This window comes from Hyla sarda, unplaced genomic scaffold, assembly GCF_029499605.1.
Source record: "Hyla sarda isolate aHylSar1 unplaced genomic scaffold, aHylSar1.hap1 scaffold_274, whole genome shotgun sequence".
Lineage (NCBI taxonomy): Eukaryota > Metazoa > Chordata > Amphibia > Anura > Hylidae > Hyla > Hyla sarda.
Window position 1 is genome coordinate 154,954 of NW_026609440.1, and position 8,325 is coordinate 163,278.

At 41.7% G+C, this 8,325-nt stretch overlaps 1 long non-coding RNA gene across 1 annotated transcript; it reads right to left on the bottom strand.

The window, feature by feature from the left end:
- Nucleotides 1-2,209: 2,209 nt before the first annotated feature.
- On the bottom strand, nucleotides 2,210-6,378 carry LOC130325694 (uncharacterized). Its single transcript, XR_008870458.1, has 2 exons — nucleotides 5,824-6,378; nucleotides 2,210-4,745 (listed from the first exon to the last, which is right to left on the bottom strand). It is a non-coding gene; the product is annotated as an uncharacterized LOC130325694 (long non-coding RNA).
- Nucleotides 6,379-8,325: the final 1,947 nt, after the last annotated feature.

Below are 8,325 nucleotides of genomic sequence, written 5' to 3' on the forward strand. Positions count from 1 at the left end.
TCGATGGAGGTTTTCAGCATTCAAATATTGGAAAAGTAATAGCTCTTAGATCAAGTTAAAACACATGCATGTTTGTTTAAGGATGTGTAGCTTCACTCTTCCTTACAATGACATGCACATATAGATTAATTACCTTATGGTGCTGTATCAGCTGAAATAAGATGTAAAATAAGGAGCTGCTTCTAAGTGTGTAAAAGCTGCTTCAGGATTCTTGAGTATGATGCATAAAGTTGTGAAACATCAGGATATATACCGACAGTATACACCCGGTGATTTTTAGTTTCTTTTGGAATCTAAAGTATAAAGCAGTCAATGTAGTCATGTGGACAATCATGGGCTGGTATAGTCTTCTAGAGTGCCAAGAATGACAGCCAGATAATTGATCATTGCATTTACTTAGATTGTAAAGCTGTTTGTATAAATGTATACGGGTCAACTAGTGTAGACATTTTGACTTATTTTAGCAAAGGACAGTCAAAATGTGACAATTGTGTGTAATTATTTTCTTCAAATGACACTTAATTGTGCAATCTCGCTCCAACCCAGACTTTATAAATGGAGATAAAAAAATTAAATAAGTGTATTTATGAAGAACAAGCGCCTTTTTGGAAAAAAAAAATAAATAAATGTGGAACTAGTCAAGACTGTACATGCAACTCGTTTTTTTCAAACAATAAAAATCCCACCCCCCCAACCAGTATAATTAATTCATTTGGGGGCTATGAGGACCAATTCTAAATATAAAATATGTCCCAGACAGATTTTAGGAACAGAAAGAAGCAAACTTTTGTCATGATCTGACCAGTACTTGCTCCCACATTCCTTGCCATCTACAACTCTCCTTCTGGTATAGAGAGGCATATATATTTTTTTCTTGTGTAGACTAAGGCCATTTGGAACGGGTCAGGTGATAAACCTCCCTCAAAGCATAGTGGCATGTATAACTTTTTATTGCTTAAAAACACACTGAATGTGTGATGCCACTACTAAAAGCATTTCCTATAGCATAGATTGAGCACTTTAATAGGACAAATCCACCTACAGATTCTAATTTATGGTTCTTTATGCCAACCAAGAAGTAGCACAAGAGCATACCTGTTCAATGCTGCTAACACAACAGCACGTAGCCCAGACATCATACCATTTGGTGATCATCACGCTTACTTGAAAAAGTTCCTGATAAGCCAGAACAGGAAACTTGGCTATGTCTCAAACATCATTCCGAGCATGAGGGAGACCACAAAAAGAAAAAATGCATAAATATTATGGTAATTCAAGACGGCTGATGTGTGTAGAAAGTCAGTTTCAGGAGGATTATCTAGCTCATTGTGAAACAGCAACTCACTAAAGACCCCTTAAAAATGGCTATATGCAGAAGTGGAAAAGTCGATTCTGGTAGTTGAAAAGGGTGCCTAAAAACAATGTGAATTTTGTGTTCCTAGGCAGAGTAGGAATCATCACTGACTGGCTAACAGCACCATTGGTTGAGGTTTATCAAAACCTGTGCAAATGAAAAGCTGACCAGTTGCCCATAACCACCAAATTGCTTCGCTCATTTTTAAAAGGGCCTGTGAAAAAAAATGAAAGCAATCTGATTGGTTGCTATGGGCAACTGGTCAGCTTTTCCTCTGCACAGGATTTGATTAAGCCAGCAAAGTGAATTACTAAGTGCAAACCCATTAGAGCCAGGGTATGTTCTTTAGGCCACAGACAAATTTAAGTGGTTTGACTGGGGCAATATGTAGAAAGGTCTACATACACACTACAGTTAAAACGATGATCTTTACGTGTCAAAATGTGTATGTGTAAATCATGCAAGTTTGTCAACCTTTAAACAGACTTATCTGCCAGAGATGCTGCAGACTTTAGTAGTGTCACTTGACATCTTCATTGAGGGAATGTACCCTGACTCATTCATGATGCGTAATCTGTCCAAAGGAAATGAAACCAAAAGAGTCTTTCAGAGAGCTAACAGTCTCATTAACGGATATTTAACCTTTGAATGTAACGTCATTTAGAAATACAAATCCAAGACCTGTATATTTCAGTCCGTTTACCAAGTATAACCAAAATGTAGTGGACTTTGCATCAGCGGGAACAAAGGACCATTGGTACCAGTTTTACCTACACCTTGTTCACTGTACTCCTGCCTGAAAAATATCACTGCATATTTTCACCAAACCTTTAAGAAAGACATTGAAACAATACATTTATTTATTATTATATTTAATTTGTCAAGTGTTCAATACACAGAAAATACATTGAATGTACAACACGTATACCAAGGAAACACCTTACTTGTACATACAGGTTTATGAAAGCATTTTCTGATGTCAGTCAACAGTAACACCAAAAAGACAACATCCTAGGAAGAAACGTAAAAGACACATCCAGATGTATTACAAAAGCTAGGTAGACAGATCTAGTTCTAAGTCAGTGGTTAATTAATGGGGGCATGTTAAATAACTACAAGGAATGTTTTTATTTCAAGAAGGTGTCATTTAAAGTGGCACAAATGACTTAAAGGGGTACTCCGGTGCTTAGACATCTTACCCCCTATCCAAAGGATAGGGGATAAGATGCCTGATCGCAAGAGTCCCGCCACTGGGAAAAGCCGGGATCTTGCACGCGGCATCCCGTTTGTAATCAGTCCCCGAAGCGTGTTCTCTCCGGGTCCGATCACCGGCGACCACATGGCTGGCAGCGTGTGATGTCACGTGACTGCTATCACGCCCCCTCCCGTAGGCTTCCATTGAGGGGCGGATCGTGACGTCACACGCCGCCGGCCGTGTGGTCGCCGGTAATCAGAACACGCTCCGGGGACTGATTACAAACTGGGTGCCACGTGCAAGATCACGGGGGTCCCCAGCGGTGGGACTCCCACTATCCTTTGGATAGGGGATAAGATGTCTAAGCACCGGAGTACCCCTTTAAGGTCTAGTTTGAGAGCAGGGAGAAGACGCTTTATTAACATTTTTACTAAGTGGACATCACCAATATATTGTTAATACATTCCATATTGGCCAGTGGGACAGATTATCACTATAACAAATGTCAAGTCAAATTTGGGGCTACTCATAGCAAACAGCTTAACACTTAAAGACAGCCGATCAGCAGAGATAGATATAGAAAGATAGAGATATATAAATAGCAAAAAGATCTCTATCTATCTCTTGACAATAAGTAATATACGCTAAAACAGTTATCCTCACGATCCCCGGGGGACTTTTTTTGCAACCAGGTATGGTGAAGCTTTTAACCCCCCCCCCCCCCCGCCCCAAGTAGTCCCCTGGGCAGGGACATCTACTTACCAGCCCCCATTGCTCCGGCCATGGCTCTGCCCCCGTCAGCTTGATTGGCTGCTTGCGTCATCACTCTGCCCCTTAAGCAGATGGAGCAGAGCAGTTCCGCGAGCCGTCAATCAAGACCAGGGGACGGGACCACAGTCAGAGCGACTGGTGCTGGAAAGTAGAAGTCCCCGCCCAGGGAACTACCTGCAGGGAGGGGGTAACTGTTTTAGCATATATCTTGCATTGTCAAGCATTATATGCTAAAATCTGCTGATTGGTTCCCTTTAAGACACAGGCAGTTGCATTCGATGTGCCCTTTGGAAGGCTACAAGGATTACATGATTTAGGGGAGGGACAACACTTCATACAAATGTATGCTTACCAGGTAGAGGATGCTTGTTTCGACAGCCTAAAAGCTTGGATAGCTCTCCTGCTTACCCATTAACTATGAACCGACCACATATGGGCGAAGTATCTTCCCAGATGTGAATTCATGTTAGAGAAGCTACATACTGGTCAAAGGTTAAAAAAAATGTTTTTAAATAATATGTATGCTTGGTTTGTCTGTACAGCTGTCTGGCAACCACTGCTGGTGTCTGAAGTTTAGAGGTGCTAGAGGGCAGAGCACGTAAACAGGACTCAACTGCATCTAAAGAACAAAAATTAAATTAACAAGTAAACAAATTTGAGGCATTGTGTTAGGCTTAATTCACATCCGCTTTATAAGTCCCATTAGTAGCGTCAAACACCCATATGATAGGACATAACACGGCTGTATGCTTTGCTGTCTTGTCTTAAACTACCAGCTTTAAAAAAAAAAAAAAATACAATGCTTCTTATATGCAAAACCATCACCACTCGATGGCACTGAGCTGCAATACCAGACACAGCCTTTGGACAGGGGTGGAGCCATTTTTTGTTTGCAAGAAAGAAGCAGCATTTTTCTAATACTGGATAACCCTTTTAATCTAAAGACGTAGCAGAATGGAAACTAGTGCAGATATGAATGAAACCTAAAACAATCTGCAAAACAGTAGTAGCATTAACACCAAGGATAACCTGATTTAACTTCTATTATGCAATTGTCAAAAATTCAATACAAAAATGCTGAAATTAAATATTCTCATGAAGTTAGAGTTCTCATGGTTGACCCCCACACATCTAAACATTTAATCAATCCCAAGTGGGATATTTGGTGTTTGTTTTGATACTTATCCAGCTAACATGGGAAGTCTGGGCTTGTTGGCACATGGGAAAGTCTAATATACATAAAACTGGAGAAAGTAGTAACTGTCCAAGGAAAATCCAGTATTAGTTGCCTGCAGTGAGTGCTATAGAACAACTTTGCCACAGGCTGGAGCAGTGCAGTCCTTTTTCAGTCTTCTGGATCACAGATGAACCAAGAGAAGTCTTTACTATTGTTGCTGTGCTTCTTCCATGCATGCCGCAAGAACTCTTCAGTGCAAATAAAAGTGAATCATTTCCAGCTATTAAAAAAGCTTTGGCCTCCAGAAAGTCAATAGAATTTTACTTCATCTAAAATACCATTTTACCAGGATTTAGACTAAAATTAGAAGCAGGTCAGCTGCCTTGCATAACTCACAACCTCGGTTAAAACTCCTTACTAGACAAACATTCTAACACTAAGATCAGACCTAAGCTCAGCACAAGAAGTGGATTGCTCACTGTGTACTGCCAAGAGGATAGTAGACAAAAAAAAGTCATCAAGAATTAGTAACATAATCTGTAGACTGAAACTAACCACATATAGGGGTGGGGGAAAACCCAGAGGTAGAGGCATAATCTTTAGCCCCGCCCAATACCAGGCGGTCAGTCAGTGACAGGAAAGACACCATAAATGGACGACACCGACTGCGTCATAACCGTTAGCCCCGCCCACGACAAGGAGGACGGCGGCCATCTTTTAGTCTAGAAAAAAAACAATTTACTCCTCTCGGTATTAGGAATCTTTAATGACTTAACAACATCCTAGTATACCGGCTTTCCTAACCCGATACCGTCAAAACCGTACTTACACTAAACTCTGCAACACTGGGCAAAACTACCTCCACTGCCAATTGTAGTTTAACGCCCTAAATATAAAGCCTATTGCATGTTCCCGATCCCCACAACGACTCTCCCAACAGAGCTACATTTAGTACTCCCCTAAACACCGAGCTTTATTCCGTCTATACAGAACTCATACACCGAGCTGTAAGCCGCACCTCACATCGCCTATACAGGACTCCCCCGCCCTCAACTGTATTCCGTCTATATTGGACTCACCCGCCCTTACTCAGCATCTCAGCCTATACAGGACTCACCCGCCATGATGCAGTTGTATTCCATCTATATCATCCGTCCTCACACCGAACTGTATTCATCTACAAAAGACTCTCCCGCCCTCTCATGAACAATTCCTATTCCCCAATATAAGCGCTCGCTCACAACAACAGGACTTAACTCTGATCCCGCCTCACGTTTTGATAAAATGGTATTTTAAAATCTTATTAAAGCTAAAAAGAACAAATACCTCACATGTAGGATACCAAAGCCTTTAAAGTAGTCGGAATACTCAATGTAAAAGAAACCATAACGAAATGCACCACCGCTGCCTCTCTTCCGCGACCGTCCACGTAGCACTGCGCAACAAATCCTGGGAGGAGGGTACTTATAGAGTACTCGCGCGGTGACGTCACAAAGAGGTGTACCATTTTTAGTCACCTTCCGCTGCTCGCTGAACATGTTATGTAGTCCCTATTTTCATTTGTACTAACTACACTACAATGTGCCACAATACGTACATATTGGGGTAGTAAATACGATTTTAAAAGTAACCCTTTTCTATAAGAGGCACGGGTACTGTTTGCTACATGTAAAATTACGATGATACAGTGTGGTCTAAAAGAACCGTAACCACAGGAAAACACATTTCTATACGAAGGGAATCGCTCCCATTTCAGTCACTAATAAATAGAAAGATGACCATTTGACGTGTTATTTGCCATCGAAACCAGCGTAATTTACAAATGACTCAGGTACACAAAATGGCGCATGGCCTCGGCGCAGTGATACATGGATTCTCGAGAAAAACATGCATGTAGTCCCGTCCAATAGCCAGTTCAGACCGGTTGGATCTGGTTGATACACATATGAACTGCGCATAAGCTGAGGGTGACTAAGTAACCATGAGAACGAGCTAGTGTACTGACTCGCGCATGTAGCTGTTATGTAAGAGCAGGATGGCTGGGAACAGGCTTCTTATGTATTTATTGTAAACACCGTAAAGCTGGGTGATATTTGTAGCCTTAGCTGTTTTGTGTGAAATAAAGGAGAACTATGGCAAAAATGTACTTATCCCCATCCAAAGGATAGGGGATAAGTAGCTTTGTGGTGTCTAAAGAGTTAATGCAGGACACAGGCCCAATCGGCAGGACCCACTGGGCATGAAGTGCGCTAAGTTCCTGCGCATGCTTTAAATAGTGTGAGTGGGCGCAGGGCCCTGCATCCTTAATGACCAATCATGTATACATGTCATATCTCCTGATCATAGCCCACACCATAAAGGGCGGCCTCAGCTGATTTCCTGTAGCTGAGGGCCACCGCTAATAGCTGGCATCCGCCAATCGTCGCGGGCGGCTATTAACCCTATAGATCGCCACTGTCAAAGCTGACAGCGGCATCTAAAAGCAACATTTAACCCCTTAAGGACCAATGACGTACCGGTACGTCATTGGTCCTGCTCTTCTGATATAACGCGGGGTTACACAGTAACCCCGCGTCATATCATGGCGGGCCCGGCGTCATAGTGAAGCCGGGACCCGCCTCTAATAGCGCGCAGCGCCGATCGCGGCGCCGCGCGCTATTAACCCTTTAGCCGCGCGCTCAAAGCTGAGCCGCGCGGCTAAAAGTGAAAGTGAAAGTTCCCGGCTAGCTCAGTCGGGCTGTTCGGGATAGCCGCGGCTAATCGCGGCATCCCGAACAGCTGACAGGACAGCGGGAGGGCCCCTTCCTGCCTCCTCGCTGTCCGATCGCCGAATGACTGCTCAGTGCCTGAGATCCAGGCATGAGCAGTCATGCGGCAGAATCGTTGATCACTGGTTTCTTATGAGAAACCAGTGATCAACATAGAAGATCAGTGTGTGCAGTGTTATAGGTCCCTATGGGACCTATAACACTGCAAAAAAAAAGTGAAAAAAAAAAGTGAATAAAGATCATTTAACTCCTCCCCTATTAAAAGTTTGAATCACCCCCCTTTTCCAATAAAAAAAAAAAACACAGTGTAAATAAAAATAAAAATAAACATATGTGGTATCACCGCGTGCGGAAATGTCCGAATTATAAAAATATATCATTAATTAAACCGCTCGGTCAATGGCGTGCGCGCAAAAAAATTCCAAAGTCCAAAATAGTGCATTTTTGGTCACTTTTTATATCATTTAAAAATGAATAAAAAGTGATCAATAAGTCCTATCAATGCAAAAATGGTACCGTTAAAAACTTCAGATCACGGCGCAAAAAATGAGCCCTCATACCGCCCCATACACGGAAAAATAAAAAAGTTATAGGGGTCAGAAGATGACAATTTTAAACGTATTAATTTTCCTGCATGTAGTTATGATTTTTTCCAAAAGTCCGACAAAATCAAACCTATATAAGTAGGGTATCATTTTAATCGTATGGACCTACAGAATACATATCAGGTGTCATTTTTACCGAAAAATGTACTACGTAGAAACGGAAGCCCCCAAAAGTTACAAAACAGCGTTTTTTTTTCAATTTTGTCGCACAATGATTTTTTTTCCCGCTTCACCATAGATTTTTGGGCAAAATGACTGACGTCATTACAAAGTAGAATTGGTGGCGCAAAAAATAAGCCATCATATGAATTTTTAGGTGTAAATTTGAAAGAGTTATGATTTTTTAAAGGCAACCCTTTTCTATAAGAGGCACGGGTACTGTTTGCTACATGTAAAATTACGATGATACAGTGTGGTCTAAAAGAACCGTAACCACAGGAAAACACATTTCTATA